General features: G+C 36.8%; 1 pseudogene; it reads right to left on the reverse strand.

The window, feature by feature from the left end:
- Positions 1-19016: 19016 nt before the first annotated feature.
- On the reverse strand, positions 19017-19674 carry LOC116893261 (annotated as a pseudogene).
- Positions 19675-20960: the final 1286 nt, after the last annotated feature.

The following is a 20960-nucleotide window of genomic DNA, read 5'->3' on the forward strand; positions in this document are numbered from 1 at the left end:
TTGCTGGATAAAGCTTTTTTGATGATAACTGGACAAGGCATTGATCTATAACAGAATATTATTAAGAATCATTTTACTTATCTTTTAGACCAGTTGTGTTTCATTTTTACCTAGGTCTCTGAGTTATCTGCTGTCTGGACAGGTGGAGGTGCCCACTTTAAGGGAGATTGGAAAATATTGTTTTACATGTACTTTTTCTCGATTATTTGTATTAATTATTAAAATATGTCATTTATTTATTATACTTAATGATCAGGAAGAAAACCTGAAGAAAAATCATTTGGACTTGGAAGGTGACTTTATTCTGCTGATTCAGATCTTACTTTATCTCTAAGATGGCTAAATCTTGGAAGCTCATGTTGATTTTAACTAACTCAGAGAAAGATTCTGGGTTATCTGCTGGCAGTAACAGGAAAAAATAATTTTCTGCACGCTTATGTATGAGGGTGAGGCTTGAATATGAGGACTTCTCTGTGTCTTAATGCTTATTCTTTCTTCCTAACATCTCCATCCAATCAATGAACATTTTAAAAGTAGAAACATAATGTAATATTCCTTTTCTTCATGCTGCTTGCTTTGAATTCTAGCCCATCATACACTAAGCATTTGCACCTTTGTTTTTATTTTTCTGTTTCTGATATAAACAAGTTGAATATCCTAGTATTAATAAAATTTACGTAAGGGAAGTAAATTACCAAGTCATCACTTATTTGTTTACAGGTTATAAATATGAGAATCATGGCACAAGTTGACACATAATTCTGGTTTTTGGTTGTTCGTTCTTTGTTTCTTTCTTTCTTCCTTCCTTTCTTTCTTTCTTTCTTTTTTTCGTTCATTCTTTCTTTCATGGTGTATCTGAAACAAGCAAGAAACAGTTAAAATTATTTAATGTCATTGTGGATAATGAACCATTTTCAGAAGATGTTTTATATGCACCAAATAAGTACATCAGTTGTAGATACAGCCACTCCAGCCTCAAATATCAGAAAAATCATAAGGGTTTAAAAACTGAGTCTCTGAAGCAAAAATGTATTGGTCTGAGCCCATGGGCTGATTCATTTCCAAATTTCTTGATTCCCATGGCTAAGAATCATGTGTAACATCTAATTTCTTTATTGTTCTCACACAACTGTTCTAACGTATTTGGTATCCCTAAGATTGCCCCTATTCTTGTCTGTATAGTTTCTCAAGTTGTGAGTAATCACTGTTATATTAATTGTATATAGAATCCTTGCAAATATCTACAGTCCATGCCATGCATCCCTAATAATCCTTAGGATTGTCACCTCCTCCACACAAGTATACATTATGATACACCCTCTCAGTATAGCTGCATACATCTCATTGTTACAGCTTCACTTAACAGTGATTGCTTTCTGTACAGGTGCTCCTCTATCCAATCTTGAACAATTTTACTTGTGTTTTTATAGTAAAATATGTTAGGTAATATGGTTTTTAATAGGAATTTTGTTTTGAAACTTTGGAATTTGTAAACAAATATCAGTTGTCTGACAGCCAGCCAAATGTGTATGAAACTTTGGTGATTAATTATGAAAGGAATAAAGAGGTGCTTGTAGCTAGTTTCTGTTGCCTTGTTTGATACTCAGTGCATGGATACAGTTGTGAAGCTCAAAATGTTAGCAGCTCTGTCCCAGAAAACAAGCAACGAGCTCATCTGGGGACCAGACAGGAATGTAATGAGCAGCGAATGGAAATTTATGAGAGAGGAACAAACAACTCTACCAGTTAGCTATGACTGATAATTCAAATAGTTTTCCTTGGATTTCTACAAATGACAGTCTTACTCAGGACTACCCTGTAAGCTATACAACATCTTGTTTAATTCTATCAACTTATGAAAAATCACCTAAGCTTGGATTGCTAATGATTTCCCTGTCCATATAGAAGAGTGTAATAGGACAGTTTCTTGGGTGTCCAGACTCTCTCAAACTTGTTAAATGCATGTTGGTCCTAAATGAAATTTAAAATTGTCTTGAAAATGATCTCTCTCTCTCTCTCTCTCTCTCTCTCTCTCTCTCTCTCTCTCTCTCTCTCTCTCTCTCTCTCTCATTGTTTCTGGGAAACAATGGTTTCCCAGAAAGACCCTGGTAGGATCACATTAATGTTTATCACTACATAGCATAGTAGCTATGACCTTGTAATTAATGACATTAAATAGAATATGGAAAGAATTATTTAAATATTAACACAATAATTCCTATAAATAAAAATAAACTTTAAGCAAAGCAATTATCTCTCACATGCTGGCTCTTTTGGCAGAGAGAAATTTTCAAGAAGAGACATGTCTGAAAGTCTCAGAAACAGAAAAATTCAGTTCTACTAAAAATCTATTAACCTTGAGGTAGAAGCTGTACAACCTAAGGTAGTCCAAGGGAATCAACCCCTAGGGGCAGCTTCATATTCCCCATTAGAGATACTTGGGAACAGAGAAGGGTTCCCTAGATTTCATAGACTGGAGAACAATAGAGATTGTCCTGTTATGACTGAGGAAACCAGGTATCAGGGAAGGAATGTATGATATCTTAGGTCCCTGTAGCTGAAGTATAGTCTGCAGTAGAGTTTGAAGAAAGAAGAGAATTCATCCAGGATTTCTTGACTATCATGGAGATTTGATAGGTTTTTGGACACTCTTTGTGGGAGAGTATATTTGTAAATTTTGAAATACATTGAGATATATAATTAACTGAGACCAGAATGCTAAGTGTATTTCCATAGAGGAAATAAAATATGGAGAAGGTAAGATAAAAGACGAACAGAGGTGAACTTTGGGGAGCTGAAGATAAAAAATGGCAAGATTAATGTTGAATATGAGCTCCTAGGGCAAAAAATTCAAAGCTCAATTTTTGGCTAATGCTATCATGGAAGGTTTTAAAGACTGAAAAAATTTCATAAAAGGCATACACAATATAGGAGCAAATATTGTTATTTGCTTAATATTCTGCAATATTTTCACATAAACTACCTATTCATCCATATCTATCCTGTCACATTTACTATACCAAGGGTTCAATGTTTGCACAATGAGCAACCACAGAGAGGGTAGGTGGATGTTCAACAAGGACAGGCTTAAAGCCACTTTAGTGGGGCCAGGTATTTGGTTTAAACAGAAATTATTAGCAGTTTAAAAATCATCCAGACAGGTATATGAAACATGTTTTTGCGGAATCTCTCTGCATTAGAATAATATTGAATCTCAATTCAAAAAAATGCCAAATTGTACATTCAAATATGAAGATATTACATGAATGCAGTGTATGAAAAGAAACCATCCATAAATTTGGTCATTGGTGAGGAAATTAAGGAGAGATCTATGAAAGTTTTCAGGAAGTTTCAGGAAGATGAAAGAGAATTAGCTCAGGGACAAGGACTGAAATTTCTTTTATTTTTAACCTTTTTAAATTTTTTTATTAGATGTATTTTTTTACTTACATTTCAAATGTTGTTCCCTTTCCCAGTTGTTTCCTGTTCATAAGCCCCCATCCCTTCCACTCCCCTTCACCCATATGGGTAGACCCCCATACAGCCCCCTTTCTGCCCCCCATATTCCCCTGCACTGGGGGTCAACCTTGGCAGGACCAAGGGCTTCCCCTTTCACTGGTGCCCCAACAAGTCTATTCTCTGCTACATATGATGTTGGAGCCCTGGGCCAGTCCATGCATAGTCTTTCAGTAGTGGTTTAGTCCCGGGAAACTATGGTTGGTTGGCATTGTTGTTCTTATGGGGTTGGAAGCTCCTTCAACTCTTTCAATTTTTCCTCTAATTACCCACAAGGGGGTCCTGTTCTCAGTTCAGTGGTTTGCTGCTGACATTTACCTCTGTATTGGACATGCTCTGGATGTGTCTCTCAGGAGAGATTTATATCTGGTCCTTTTCAGCATGCATTTTTTAACTTCATCAATCTTATTTAGTTTCGGTGGAGATATATATATGCCACATGTGGGGCAGGCTGAAAGTTTCTTTTACAACTAACTGTTGGTAAGTGTCTGCTCCTCACAGGGCATGCTATTTTGTGGAGGTGGAACACTGGGATTTTGGCAGCACTTAGCCCTGGGGAAGGTGCTTGGCTATAGGAAGCACTGAGACACTGCTCCAAGGGGTTGGGAAGTGCAGTTAGAGATATGAGGAAGCCAGAGCTGGTTTAGGGGTCTCCAGGTCTACTATGAGGCCAGGCTATGGGCTGGTCAGTCTCTTGGACAACCAGGCCCCCTGAGAGTGACAGAAGAAAACAGAATGAGAATGGAGTCAGGGGCCTGTTGGCTGGCAACAGCATCTTTCCAAGTGCTTGGGACAAAGAAGATATCCAACTTGTCTCCCTGGTGAATGTCCTTAGCTTAGTAGAGGCAGGCTTGGTGGCTATTGTGGCTGAGAGTGCAGAGAGGCCTTCTACAGGAGAATTAAGCTTCAACACTGTAGGCAAATGCCTTCAACATGGCTCCCCATTGCAGATCTTGATGAAAAGTTGTTCATGGTGGAAAATGGATACATAACATAGCATACCCACTTCTCAGGGTAGGTCTGAGACTAAGTGCCTTTTGCAGGGAGGAATGTCTGGGAAGGGAATCTTATTGGCTAAGTCCTCCAGGCCTCTAGGTACCTCATTATCATGGAGAACACTGTTTTGGGCCTACATGACCATAGGACACATTTCTTTATGTGAGAAGTGTGGCACATGTTCCAGGCCTGGAGTCTCGTAGGGAGCTGGGAGTCCTGTAAGCCTCAGTTGTATGCCCACCAAGCCTTCAGGTCTTGATATGCTCTATTCTACCAAACTTTTTGCATGGTTGTACCATCTCTCATATAACCATTCTAGTGTTTTAAGTGCATTCTGTTGCATCTGCCACAAATATATGAAATAAACAATTTAAAGTGATATTTTAAATTTGCCAATGCCCCAGAACTTGTGGCTTATAGTTGAGGTTAGTATCTCATTCTGAATTTTCTGACATTTTCTCAGAACACATAATAATGGAACTTCAAAATATTTCCCCATGTATATCATATCTGCAGTTCTACTGTAAATTATAAGATGGTGGCTTAGGTATTTTCCTCATTGTTCTGCCCATCTACACTATAAAGATTCTCTTTTCTTTGTATATCCCATAGTGCTAATCTTTGACTGTTCTCATACTGGAGTACTCATTTAAGATTCAAGCATGTATATGTAAAGAATCAGACCGTGGCAGTTAGTTAATGAAGGGTGCAAAAGAGAGGTGTTGCTTTAGTATTCGTGGGAGCTTTATTGTTGCCTAAGGCACATGTGGCATGCATTAAGATGATGTGAAAGGGTACAACTTTTATTAAAGTATGTAAAAGATAAATGCAGATTCTTTTCCCTAATATTGTAAATGTTTGGTGGCATTGCTATGAGTGGGTTACAATTATGTTGTTGTTAGCCATATATTGATGTTTCTAAATGAATAAGGCTATTAACATATTTTGTTGGTTGCACACCAGGATGGAATGAAGTGTTCCTATTGCTGAGGAATTCCTTAGGGCCTGAGACGTGAATAAGTAATCTTAGGACTGGCCTGAATTATCTTCTCTCTGTGAGCTAGTTTCTATCATACCAATAAGTCCCACTAAGGATAATGTAGAAAGTTAAGTCCCAAAGAATCACTTACTTGTGGATCTTCCATATCTAACATACAACTGGGAGTCTATGTATATTTGTTAACTAGTGCAATAATGCTAAAGTCAAAGTTATTATTGGATTAAATGTCCATTCCAGTAGGACAAAAATCACATATTGTGTTAAAATACCTGTTACCAAAAAGTTATGAACTCCAGTGATGAAGCATCCACTATTGGTTGAATAAAAACACCTGAAGTTCTTCCCACATTTGTTTTTCATCTCAGGCCACCATTATATTCCATGTTTATTTATACAGCCTTCCATTTCTGAATTTTCATCAATTTCTTTCCTTGTACTTTTCATTACCAATGAAATTCTTAAGATTTTCAAAAGCCCTGCTTCAGAAACAGAGTTTTGATAACAATGCTTCATGGTTCAGAAAACTGGTGGAGCTGGGTAATTGTTAGACATGTACGCAATACCTTCCAAAGTACTCCTGAGGAAGAGGAAAGGAGAAAGAATGGGGCATCTGAAGGAACAGATGAACTTACTAAATAGTCCAGTCCTCAGAGAACAATAGTTAAAAATCTTAGAGCAATTATCTGGGAAAGCTTGGAAACAGATATGCTAGCTAGGCTTGTTGATTATGTACACCCCTCCCTAAATGACAGTACAGGTCAGGAGACCCTCTCTTGAGGATTCATGTGCTCTATAACTACTATGCAGGTTTAACCTAACTCAATATGAACACATGAGAGTCTGTAATATACAGGCCATGGTAGTTTGGTGTGGAGGATTGTCTCCATTAATGGAGCCCAGCTTTGGAAAGACATTCTAGTCTGGTGCAGTATTTGGATCATAGTGAATATACCACTGTAAGTAGCCAGTCACTAGTGCTCTGTAAGTTAGTAAATAAAGGCAGAGGATTTTAAAGATAACCTTGGTAGGATTCTATGATGGTTTTCTTTAGGACATAAGGTACTTCCACCTCTACTTAATATAAATATGTGGTTTTAATTCTTTAGATTTTAATGTTTAAATATAATTAATTTTATAATCAATAATAATATAATTTTAAAATAATTTAATTTTCTCCTTCCCCTTCATCCCTCCATTGCTCCATTATGACTTTCTTTGTACTTTTTCAAATTTATGACCAGTTAATACCTTAGTATTATTACATAAATGCATTTATATATGTACATGTTTGTTAAAAAGACATAAATACAAACTCTTTAGTCTTTTATATTATAATGTATATAAGGAATGACAATTTTTCTTAGGAAAATGAATTGGCATGTTCTTCTCTGTGGAGACTGCATTTCTCGTTCTGGGATTGGCTTAGCTATATGAAATATTATGTAGAGTTTGAGGCTTCCTTGGAAGTTTAGGACAGCTTTAGTATGTATATTGTTGTCTTTTTCAGCATATATTTGGGAATCATTTTGGTAAGGTAGTGTGGGCATGAGTTCTGGAATTACAGTAAGGGGCTTGATTACTTGACTTTTATTTTCCTTATTCCTCATTTATAGTGACTCCGTGTAGATTCACTTAGTGTCATCAATCAGTCCCTGTATAGTGACTCCTTGTAGAAATATTTTCTTACTGGGTTTCACCTTATGTTTTGATTAGATATGGTTTTCTGTAGATATGGTTTTCTGAAGTTTTGATCAGATAAATATTGGCTGCTTAAAGGAATGTTTTTAGCCTATATGAGAAAGTTTCATTTGAAATATATGTTGATCTATATGATGATGTGTATTTATCATAGGTATTTAGATAGATGATTAATATGATCATTTCAGATGTTTTAAGATATCCTTATGCATTAGTTTGCTTTTTACTATTGGGAACAGACACCATAACCAGGGCAGGACTTATAAAGAACAACTTTTAATTGCAGCTGGATTATAGGTTAAGATGTTCAGTGCATTTATATCAAGGTGGGAGCATGGTAGCATCTAGGCAGGCATGGTGCAAGCAGAGCTGAGAGTTATACATCTTCATCTGAAGGTTGTTAGTGGAAGACTGACTTCCAGGCAGCTAAAATTAGGATCTTATAACCCACACCCAGTGTGACACACCTACTCCAACAGGGCTACACCTTTTAATCCTGCTACTTCCTGGGCTAAGCATATACAAACCATCACACCTTACCATAACTTTGCCTTCATCATTCTGTATTTGCATCTTTTCACCTCCTTTCTATAATTCTGTATTGTGGGTCTGTGTACAGGAGGCTATCTGTGGAGATTTCTGGCCAGATCAGGTGGGAGACTTCAAGTGAAGGGGAGAGGGCATGAGCAGGGAGGGGGGATTGCTTCCACCTCCTCTGCTTCTGCTGCGGCTGCTGCTCCTCTGCAGCAGCCTCTGCAGTCACTTTTGTATACAGCACGGCTGTAACACCATGGTGGTGCTATAGCTCTCATGACAGATGCTCTTAGATGATGACAGAGAAGTTCTCACACACCTTTATTCCTTCTGGATAAGATCTTATACAGAGGTTTTGGATTGGTTGGGGTCTGTCAGTAGGTGCTTTCTAATGGTTTGGTGTGAGATGTTATGGATGTTTTATCTGTACGTGGAAGGGATTGATGGTGTTGCACTATGTGAATGATGATCACAAATCTCTCTATGGCGTGGGGTGGGGGCTGTAGCTATGTGACAGGGGCCTGATGCCAAGAGCAGGCAAAGCTTCTACAGTGTCTTTGGGGCTTCCAACTTTAGCTCAACCTTAACAGGCTTCTTCCCATGGTCTAGTACCCCATACTATATGTTCCTTGTTACCTCTCTCCCCTATATTGTCACTATTGAATTTTTATCCAGAAAATTCCATACATTTCACAATTCCATCTTTAGACTTGTGTTCCTCCAATCATACTCTCTAAGACTTTTCCAAGAGCTCATTATTCTTTTAAAAATTCTGCTTCCTGTGGAAAGTTCAGATTATGTACTTCTGCCTAAAATTTGGTTCTAGGATATAAGAACAGAGATAGCATGTTGCATTTTTATTTTGGATGTAGAATGCCTCACTTACAGACCATATATTGAACATCATCACAGTGGGTCAATACAATACCAAATTCAGTACTTTAAGTCAAAGTAGGCAACGCCAATATTGTTTTACTCTAAATATTAAGTACTGGTTAAAAGTCTTCTTTTATTTCTTTAATAGATACCACCTAGGGAGATATTCATTGTGCTTCTAGCCAACACAATTTTCAAATATCCTAAATAGGAATCATGGGTACAGTTCTCCCAAGAACAGAAATGACCTTACTTAAAATACAAAATAAAACAGAACAAAACAAAACAAAAAAATAAGCAAACAAATCCTTGATTTAAGGTCAAACAAGTCACTGGAAGGTTTTACCCTATTGAATTAGAGGTAATCTTCATTTATTTCAATTCAGGTAGCCCAATACTTTTTTGTATTGGCAAAACCCTCAATTAAATGAGTTTTAACACGTGTATGATATATTATGCCCTAGAGTATTGAGGACAGATTGTCTAAGGGAATTCGGTCTCTTCTCATTTTGTTTTTCTTTTTAGTAGTAACAATAGAAAAGATTTCTATTGAGATCCATAACAATGCTAATCATAAATTGTGAAACTCGAGGTTGCATTAGATGAGAAATGCACAGTTTATGCTCTGACACAGAATGGACATAGTTCAAGACCCCTAGTTTCTATTTCTGAACCCCTTACATGACACGAGAAGCATATCACATAAAGGCATCTATTCTCATGCATAGATAACTCCTAGACTCTGCCTACTGTAATCACCATTTATCCAGAACAAATGATATTCCTCACCTTAACAGTTCTTTTTGGCTAATATCTCAGAAGAAATGAAGGACTGATACATAGGCTCATACCTAAGAAGGGGAATTAATAACTGGCTTATGAAAATGGGGTCTTTTGTACTCGAATATTTTTCAAGAAGAAAGTAAAAATGCATGGAGCTGACATTAAACAGAATCAATTAGGGGAGCAGAAGTACATATAAGGACCAAGAAAATTAGCTCTAAAATTTTTTTCTCTCTTTACCAAATATTCAATTGTCCAAACAGGGAATAAACTTCATGACATAGAAAAAACAATATCTATTATACAAATATATAGCACCCTATTTAAATTTCATAAATAATTACAAATACTTTACAATATTTTATTATTTCAATAACAATTTTGTATATTTAATCAACATTATGTATGTACATAAACAAATACACATACATGCAGATCACCATTTAGATCTTAGATTTTTAACATATGAAGACAACTAATATTTGGGAATATTTTTACATAGAAGGAGAAATACCTGTGAATATAGATGAAAAAGAGGTTCATGCCATGTAAAAATATGTGAGATCTTATAACATGTATGTTATTCCATTAATCTGTTCTTACTTATATGAGTTCTTATAAGTGTGTTACCATATTGTTTTTTTATTATTATTATTCATAATACTCCTATGTGTATTATGTTGTTATATAATCTGAAACTATACTTCTATGAAACCCTTTACAAGGAAGCATACTTAAGTGGAATGTCAAAAATGGCCCACATACATATGAGACCAGGGAATGAGAATCTCAGGGATTTTTGAGAGACAAATCATGCTCAATATAAAAAGAATAGAGATGCCATGTACTTTCATTATTATGATACCATGGGCACAAGAAGACTGAATGCTATCAAGTACTCATTCAGTCTTCTTACTGAGTACATAGAGTTATTTATTTGATGCTCTGTAGTAAAACACCTGTGTGATTTTACTGGTATTAACTGGATTAAAAAATTCAAAGATATAAAATATTGGAGTCATACAAAGTGATACCACAACTTATGGCATGATCTTCTCACACTTCAGTAGCCTGCATAGACCAAGTTATATAGTTATGGAGATAAAAAATCTGAGAACATGAATGGCCAATAGAAAATTATAATAATGTTTTTCTACAGTTTTATGAGGGAATTCAAGTTGTACACACTTATAATTATTTGCTGAATTTAGACTTTTTGAAATATAGCTTTCTGACATGAGATATCTGTAGAATTTTTATCCTTTAATTTTGTCTGTATCATTGCCAGAGTAGCAACACAACACCCAGTCTCCTAAGGTTACTTGTGAGATATTTTTTCTTGTGTTGGTGAATGTCATGATGCTTTATTGCTGTTTGAGATTGTATTGACAAACCAGTAATATTATTACTCCCATGTATCGTTCTCAACAATTTTGATTATCAAGGAGAGCATGGAGAGAGAAGGAGTGTAGGACTAATATGTTGGTTATGTGTGAAGAAAATGATCATCTCAACAAAGAATCAGCATCTTAAATACTGTATCACACAGAGATAGCAGAGTAATTTCGGCAGCAAACATGATATGGTTAGGGGATAAAGAGTTGGCAGAAGGACATGACCATGGAAATGCATATAATCACCTGCTAATAAGTGAGTGAAAGGTGCATGTGTGTCTCTCTGTATGTGTATGGCAGATTTGGGAGATATTGGGAGAATGGGAGGCAAAAAACAATGCAAAAAGGGAGAAAAAGGGATGGACAGAATGGGATGGCAGGATGGTTAGGTTTTTCTTAACCTAATACAACCTAGACTAAATGGAGTAAAGAGCTGGTTAATAAAAAGATTTTTTTTTACATCACATTAACTTGTGGTTTTGTCCGCAAGGCATTTATTTGGTTGATGATTGATGTTGGAGATCAATTCCAAAACGTCTTCTCTGTCACAAGTTTTATGAAAAGGCAAGCTAAGGAGAACATGATATGGTCTTTGATTTGTTTCCTCCGTCTTAGTACGTGCCTTGAGTTTCCATTTTGATATCCCTTAATGGTGGTTTATATATGTTAATAATTATTTAATCTATATTCCTCAATTTTCTATTGGTCTAGATATTACAATGGTAATACTAATACAACTTATTGCATAGCAAACAAAAGAGACAGAATAAATATATATATATATATATATATATATATATATATATATATATATATTGCTTGTTCTTGGCTGAGGAAGATATGTGAAATTTCTCTCAACCTTTTTTTTTTTCTTTATTAACTTGAGTATTTCTTTATTTACATTGATTGTTATTCCCTTTCCGGTTTCCAGGCCAACATCCCCCTAACTCCCTCCCCCCTTCTATATGGGTGTTCCCCTGCAATCCTCCCCCATTACCGCCCTCCCCCCAACAATCACGTTCACTGGGGGTTCACTCTTAGCAGGACCCAGGGCTTCCCCTTCCACTGGTGCTCTTACTAGGATATTCATTGCTACCTATGAGGTCAGAGTCCAGGGTCAGTCCATGTATAGTCTTTAGGTAGTGGCTTAGTCCCTGGAAGCTCTGGTTGGTTGGCATTGTTGTTCATATGGGGGTCTCGAGCCCCTTCAAGGTCTTCCAGTCCTTTCTCTGATTCCTTCAATGGGGGTCCCTCTCTTAGTTCAGTGGTTTGCTGCTGGCATTCGCCTTTGTATTTGCTGTATTCTGGCTGTGTCTCTCAGGAGAGATCAGGGGAGATCTACATCTGGTTTCTGTCGGCCTGCACTTCTTTGCTTCATCCATCTTGTCTAATTGGGTGGCACCTTTTTATGTTTGTTTTAGTCCAAGAGAAATTTACCTTAGTCTGCCCTTCATCTGCTGGGATTAAAGGCATGAAACACTAAGTCTGAATTAAATTCTCATTTTTAGCACTAAGTTTTATTTCAACAGTATATACTTTAACCATTAAACAGAGAATATTTTGGTAATAATTACTTTAAGTACAGAAAGTGTGTATTAAATTCTATATCTCAATACTTGTTTTACAGGGGAATATTTCTAAATGGTGAAATGTGATTTTTCACAGTAGTAAGATTATAATCAATTAATATGAACATTTAAATGCTTTTAGGTATTATTCATAGTTTTAAAAATGTATTTGTGTTTATATCTTTAGATTCTTTGTTATAATTTATCCTGTTAATAATTTCTTACATATGAAACGATTTTATAATGAAAATATTGAAAAGTAATGACTAATGTTATACCAAGTTCCTGTCAGCTAATAATCTCCCTGCTATAAACATGCTGATATAAAATGTTACTTAATAATTGTGCTGTCAATCCTGAAATTATTAAGTATTATCTTGAGCATAGAATCTCAAGATAATCTCTGCTATGTGAATGAGATTAGCACATGAAATTAAACTGGTTTGTAATTTCAACAATTATATTTACATAAATGATGAATACTTACAAAGATTAATGCAAGTTATAAAATTTATCTGGTATTCAATGTAAGGCAAGATTATTCTCATAAAAAAAGAAAGGATATCACGAAAAGGCATTTGAGAAATTTTGCTCTTTGTGCATAAACCAGTGTTTTCTGAAATGTTAATATTACGTTACATATTTTAAAACATGCAAAATTTGTTAATAGACAAATATTGTAATTATTAACTAATATTGATTCTTGTTGGGGATTTAGCTCAGTGGTAGAGCGCTTGCCTAGGAAGCACAAGGCCCTGGGTTCGGTCCCCAGCTCCGAAAAAAAACAAAACAAAAAAAAAAAAACTAATATTGATTCTTTAGGTTTTACTTGAAATTTTATTATGTTTTTGTATGTTCTAAAAGGGAATATTTAATAGTCTAATGTAATTTTTTGTAGATGATAGCATTAACAAATACTCTCAAGAGGCTTATTTGAACCTTAATTTCTGAATTGAACTGCTTTCTTTACATCATTTCTGAGGAGTTACTGTTTAGTTTAATTCTGGAATATTTATATTCATATTCCTTTGTGTTTGTTGCTCAGAATATAAACAGATTACATTTAATACAATGATAGGTTTTTGATGTAGGTTTTGTGTTTTTTTTAACAGGCTGTTGCTGTGCTGCTCACTGTCATCTCAGACTCATCTCTCAGCATCGTGAGAAGCTCATGGGGAAGATGCAAACTGCAATACTCAGCTGACGGTATTGTAAAGCACCAGCTATCCAACATCTGACTTTAAGATTTGAGTGCTGGTGTAAAAAAATAGATAGAACGTGTATTTTCCAGTTAAATCAAGCATTGCAGAAATATGTTTATATTTAATAGATTTTAAGGCTTAATATTTTTCATACACAAGAGTCCTTGACAAAACTTATAAATGGTTTTCTTTGCTTAGGCATTGAATATTTAGTTAGCGAAAATTCCAAATATTTACTTTCCAAAATATGGCCTCAGGAAGCCTTCTAGAACAATGTAAAATAGAGGTGTCAGCAATTGGCATCATTGAATATTTTAAAAATATACTGATGCATTTGAGACCAGGTAATGGGTTATTTCCCCCTAAGATTATGTTTTTGTAACTAATATTTGAACATTTACCTAATCATGAATGTAGCTAGGAACTCGCAAAGAGTTTTTTGTTTTGTATTTTAAGATGATCATGTAGATTTTATTCCTTTTTTATCGTAGCTTATTAATTTAAATCTTTGCATATCTTGAAAGCTATATATTTAGATTAAATTTCATCATCATAAAAATATTACTATGTTTTAAGTGTTTGGGTTGCATTAATGAATATATTTTTCGTATAATATTTTCAAATAATATATTTTGATCACATTCTTCCTCATTATCAAACTTCTCTCAGATACTCCCTACCTCCTTACCAACATAATTTTATGAATCCCTGTTCATACGTAAGCCCCATTCCTATGTCTGTCTGTCTCTTCCCCAAAAACAATTATTAAAAATGAAGAAAAGAGAAAAAGGAAATAAGGAAGGAAGAAAAACCAAAGAGTGAACCATCTCAACATCATAAGACAATGAGACAGTAATAAAAAAGAGAAGCAAAAACTCACAAAAGAAAAATGAAACAAGACAAGATCATTTTTTGCTGTCCCTGTTCTTGAGGCTGCTCAGAAATGTGGTGGATATAACAATTTAAATGCTGATATTCAATTGTTTAAAAACAAAACAAAACAGAAAAAGATACAAAAAGTAAACCTGACTTGTTTTCTTCTCCACAGATAGCAATTGCAAATACCTTCTTGGGTAAGGGCTCTTCTTTCTGTCTACTGTCCCTTCCCATGTTGGTATTTTTGTCAGATTTGAGCTTGTTCTGACCAGGTGTTGGCTGCCACAGTCTCAGTGACTTCCTATGTAAAGGTGTTTTATTTTAAACATTTATTGTTTGAATTTTCTAACTTTCTGGTATAGTTTTTCTTGTTGTTGTTGTTGTTGTTGTTGTTGTTGTTGTTGTTGATGATGATGATGATGATGTTTGGGTTATATTTTTAACTCAGCCATCACCTCTGGCCATGTTACAGTTTTTTGAAATTGTTTTCAGCACAGATCTCTGTGGCATGGCGAGGGGTTGTGATGAAGGCATCCCATTTAGGACCTACTACTACCAAACCTCTCATTTTATACATATAGCCTACCTGAACATGTCTATGTTATTTGATGAAAGTCAAGTGATACGCCGATCTATGGATAAAGCAAAATGTCATTAAACTCATTTTATTTCTATATTCCTATATATTCTATATATAAATAGCTTTTGTCATAGGTCTATGACATATTTATACTCAGGTTCTTGACAACATTAGCCTTCTGAGGTGTGTTTTCTGTATCATGATGTTGGTCTTAAAACAAAGCAGTTGATCAATCTGATAATGTTTATGTGAGAATAGTAACAACATATCTTTAATACTTCTCATTAGCATCTAGTGAAAGGTTACAGATTGTGATACTGATGATTTCTTTTCTCCTCTAGGTTTCCCTGAACATGAGAGTGTTTATGGGTCTAAGGGCATATATATAAAACCCATTTAGAAATTGTAATATTTCAGGAAAATTATCAGCAAAAAAATGTCTTAAGTATTCCGATACTACAGCTATGTGTAGCAGGCCATATGCAGTGTATTAGACATAAAATTTCCTCCTTAAAATGATTAAGGGCTGTACTGCTGAACAAAGATATACCTTAAAATTCAGATGTGATTTTGAGCATTGGGACACTAATAACCTTCTATGGGGAAGATTTAGCAAATTATAACACCTGAAAAAGGTGGTAAGGTTTGGAAGCTTACTTTGAAATTTTGTAGTACTTTTAGCTGCAGTGGTTACATTAACACAGCATGGTTGTAAAGAGTAAATAAAAAGCAAGCAGTCTGAATGACATAGGGACTGTCTCTAAGGACTTCACATTGTAATAAATTCTTAAATGAAACTTACTGTAGACTACAGCAAATAAAGGTGAGGATTTCTACCAACATGAAAAGTATGGGAGAGTTCCATTTTATGTGTGGGAAATCAAAGAGGAACTTTATAGATACCTGCCCATATCCTAAGATTTCAGTTCAGTGTTCACAACACAAAAGGTGATACCGGAGTAATAAAGAGGACATAGTCAGAATCATTATAATATGCACAGCTAGGTACATGGCTCAGTCAGAAACATATGTGTGAGAAAATAGGATCTTCTGTGGTTTGTTTCTAGACTGCACGTACTGAAAAGCAGGCATGCAGGTATTAGCATGCAATCAGAGCATATCAAGGAGGAATGGTGACAGGAACATCTTAAAGTTTTATTATCCAATTAGGTGAAACTATTTGCAAATTCCACTTGCTGGAAAAAACACTATCTTAAATCAGCAAGTGCTAATGCACTGGATTATTAGTTGTTTGATATTTAAACATATTATCATTCATGAGTTGCCATCCCCTGTGACTGTATGCATAATTCTTATACTATATTCTGTCAGTCTAAATTGCATTATGGATAGAGGCAGGACATGTGAATCCCAACCCCTATCAAACTGGCTATTGGCTTTTGATGATCTAATGGAAAATAGTCAGATTTTCTCAGGGATGCTTGCATTGAGAGGACATCCATGTGCCAATAGGTGACATCATATTCATGCATGCACAGATGTCTCAAATTAATTCAGTTGTTATTAAAGAGAGAAAGTCCCTTTTTCAAATACATTATTTCATATATTAATATTGAATAAAATGTTAAGGATATCAATTGTTTGTGAGAAATAATGATTGCCACTTGCCTGCAGATACATGTGCAACCACACATTAAAAAACAAAAACAAAAACAAAAAGCAACCCTTCCCTACACTTAGACAGAATTGTTGGGAATATGCATATATTTTAATCTTTTCTAAAATAAATACTTATTAAATTATTTCTTTATCATATGGCTTTGTGAAAATACCCTAACTGAATATGTTTTTAAGTAGGGACTATAGGCAAGAATTCTTTATCAAATCGAAGCAGCTTTTGGTAGGATACTCTAATAGACACAAATATATCATGTACTGTGATAATTCAAGCATATAAGCATAGCAATTGGGGAAACTGACACAGGCAGATCACAAAGAGTCAGTAGCAAGCTGCAATTAGCATCCTAGACTCACAATCAGAAAGCTGCAGACAGAAATGGAGGCTTTCAGCAGATAGCCAGAATCCATTCCCAGGCATCCAGATACATTATTAGCTCTAAGTACAACTGGCAGTTTTTGTGTATTGTTAATTAGAGCCAGTACTCAGGGTTAAATTTCATTTTTTTTTTTTGCTGCCTTTTTCTTTCATTTTCCCTGCTTCTGCTATAAGACAAAGGCAGGGGGTGGAGGGGTGGGTAAATGAATCAGCAGCTCTTGTGGATATCTCCAAGGTTACCGCAGGCTTGCAGGCTTTTGCGTTTCAAGCCTAGGTTTGAGATCTCTCTCCTGATTGGTTCTGAGTCCATTCTCTATTTGAATGTATGCACTCCTCCAATCAGAGGCAAGCAGAGGTAATAAAAATCTCTGCAGCCAGAGATTTTACCAGTCAGGCTCCTGGCTAGATTCCAGGTACCAACTGGTACCTGATCTAGCCAAAGCCTGACTGTAAGCTGCAAAAGAAAAGGAGGACTGCTCCTGAACCCTGCAGGAGACAGAGCCAATGAAACAGCATGGGCAGATTCTTCTGGGATTCCCAGTCCCTGCTTTAGTCACAGGCTCCTGCTTCCTGTGTAGGAAACGTGGATCTGCTTCTGAAGCCATTGCTTCTGCTGTGATATCCAGCATCCCTGTCTCAGTCCTGTAGCCCTGCATTAAATGCAAGGAATGTGATACAGTTTGAAATCCATTTCTGAGAGAGATTATGGCAGTGCTGTTCCTCACATTTCCTTGGGGGACAATACTGTGAAAAACTGCTCTGGCAAGGACAGTACTCTCATGGTTCTCTGAGACTCTCTGAGTGATTGGACCATTAACAGTCTCAGACACTATCTTTCCTTTCACCCAAATTCCTCTACGATCAAGAAATGAAACACTGGCAATCTCATTTGCTATATTAATTATGCTGCCTTCCAGGGTTTCACAGGTAAACTGCTTTTTTTTTTCTATTTACTCATTCTCTCTTTCCAGTCACAGCCTCTGTTCTTACTCCTTGCTCTGAACCCCTCAACTACCTTCCCCACTTCTCTTCTATTTCCCCTCAGAAAAGAGCAGGTCTCAACAGTGGCATTGATTGTTTTTGGCCTAACAAAATTGTAGTAAGATCTGTGTTTTGCAGTAAGGTTTAACTGTCATTTTGCTTTTGCAAGCAAATGTTCTTATATTTTACTTTATCTTCTCTGTCTGCCTGTACCATTCAATGAACTCCAGCAAGGCACAAGAATATGGGATTCATCTCTAGATGATTCATCCTAGAATGATGCAATGATAGCAAATGCTGGTAAATGTGAATACTATATATGGATATAGAGATAGCTATAGAGATGAACATGCAAGATATAGAAAGAGACAAGGGAGGGAAGTAGGGAGGGGAACAAGAACCCTTATGAGTGTTCACAGACTTAATTAAAAGCTTTTACTTTATAATAGCTCTGGACAGTCAATGCATGTATCCAGGAGGTTTATGTAAACAGGGTATTCTATGCATTTGTTCACTTGTGCAACTTCATTATTGGATCTTATTTGAATTAGGGGCTATACTAGAACATCCCAGGGAAGAGGTTGTCTGTGTAGTTTATTTTGAGGAAGTTGGGAGAGGCAGAGACTGGAAATTGATGAGTTTTAACATTGTTCTAATGCTTAAGTCTCCTGATCATGCAAATAATGATAATATCAAGCCTAATAAAGACTATAATATTTTTTCTAACACTATCTTAGTTTATTATAAATCAACTTTCTAGGCCACAATGGCAAAAAGGACTATATTTAGCCCTTTGAGCAATGGATAAAGAGCTGGGGAGGAACAAGATGAGTCTTAGAAGGTACATTTCCCAGGAAGGGGGCCCTAGAAGGAAAACCACACAATCCAGTGAGACTCCACTCACAGTATAATAAACAAACAGGTCTCTGATAACTTGGCTCTGCGGAATAGGGTTCACACCTTTGTGCAGCTACTGACATAATGCTGTGTGAAGATCAAGGCAGACCTGCCTGCCTGGAGAAGGAGTTTGGATCCCAGCAAGGGTCATGCCCATTGGAGTTCCTTGGCCAAGATTGATCTGATTGGGGCACCCATGGGCTGCTTCTTGCCATCATACCTATAGGAGGAAACCCATAACCAGGGGAGTACTGAGTTGGTGCTCCTACAACAATGACTGTGGCTGCAGCTCTAGCAGCTGCCAATAGTACCTCTTCCTTGTGGGGTCATTACCTGCTGGGATGACCCTCCAACATTTCATACTAGTCCAGAAAGTTCTACTGGAGCCTGGGAGCATAGGAACACTAGCTGGGATTCCTCTGCCAGCATACTCCTGAATACCTGGCCATTTGGTATCTCCAGCAAGTTGCACTCAGGCAATGCCAGTATCTTTAGGAGGAGGAGATCCTTCTACTTTCTTGAAGACCAGATTTTTCCCTTAAAGGAACAAAAGAAGAAGGACTAGCTTCTCTTCCCTTTCTGATTGTTTGGAGTTCTTTAGCTTGATCTCCCTGAACTCATCACAACCACAGAGGATCAAGTTCATATGCTTGTCAAATGTCTTGAAGGTCCAATAAAGAACCAGCCATTTTGCAGGATGCTGCTCATCTGGTAGCTAATGTGCTGCAGCATATTTTTGCTCTTGCCCACAGTCATGATGGCAGCTCAGATGGCTCAGATTCCCATCGAATTCACTTCCATAGAGGCCTCATCGACTGCCAGCCAGCAGCTGGATTCCTGCTGCTAACAGAAATGCTGACTGTCATAGTTGTAAACCTGAGTAGCTAAAATATGATTTTGTTAATTGAGAATGCTTTTATGGATCATGTTTTATTATATTATATAATACCTGAGCCTTCATAAGTTTAAAGGAACAATAAATACTAACACAAAAACGTTCTAGTCTGCATCTCCTTGTGTTGTTGTTGTTGTTGTTGTTGTTGTTACTGTCAGCACAATAGACAAATATTAGATGTAGCGTGACTATTCTTATTTAACTACAGATATGTTTTCTTTAAAAATCTCATCTCTTTACAGTGACCACTTCCAATATGACAGTATGAAGCTTGGCTGTTACTCCTTAGAAAAAGTAATTACTGGCAATGTAGGGCTGTGGAACATGGGAGGAAGCCTACTATGGTCGAGCTAAAGGTTTGAAGTCCCAAAGACCCTGAAAAGGTGGTTGAAGCTTTGCCTGCTCTCAGCACCAGGCCCCTGTCATGTATCCACAGCCATCAATCATGTAAGGGCAATTCACCAAGCCCTTTCATATGTAGATGAGGCATCCCTACCATCTCAGACCAACACAATAGGAAAAGAGACATGACCAGAATCAAGTAGGCTCAAAACAGAGTTCTCCTTGCTAATGAGGTACTTAGAGGCCCAGTGGATACGCCAATAATCTTCCCTTCCCAGACATTCCTCCCTGCAAGAGGTATTTAATCTCAGGTCAACTCCAAGAATTGGGGTATGACTTTATGCATCAGCGTTCCTCCATGATAATAAATTATTCGAAACCAAGGACTGGCTCTTTTCATCGAGATATACCATGGCAAGACATGGAGAAGACCTTCACCAACAGAGCCATAGTCTTGTCTCCCACAGACGGCCTCTCTGCACTATCAGCCACAACCACCACCAAGCCTGCCACGATTGTCAAGCCAAGGACTAGCACTGCTGGGACTAGCTGGAGCCCTACATTCCTCCAACCCTGCCCTGGGCTAGACACAACCTACAACCCCCAGTCCACAGCCCCCAACTTCATTTTCTGCTCTTCTGTAACTCCCAGCAGTGCCTGGGTGTCCAGGAGCCTGAAAACCATACAATCTGGTCTTGTCCCAGGCCCAGGGACACCCCCCCAAGCCGGCTTTGGCTTTTCCACATCTCACACTGTGCTTTCTCACCCCCAGAGTGGAGTCTCACCACTTCCCTACTGTCTGGCA

Source organism: Rattus rattus, chromosome 2, assembly GCF_011064425.1.
Source record: "Rattus rattus isolate New Zealand chromosome 2, Rrattus_CSIRO_v1, whole genome shotgun sequence".
Classification (NCBI taxonomy): domain Eukaryota; kingdom Metazoa; phylum Chordata; class Mammalia; order Rodentia; family Muridae; genus Rattus; species Rattus rattus.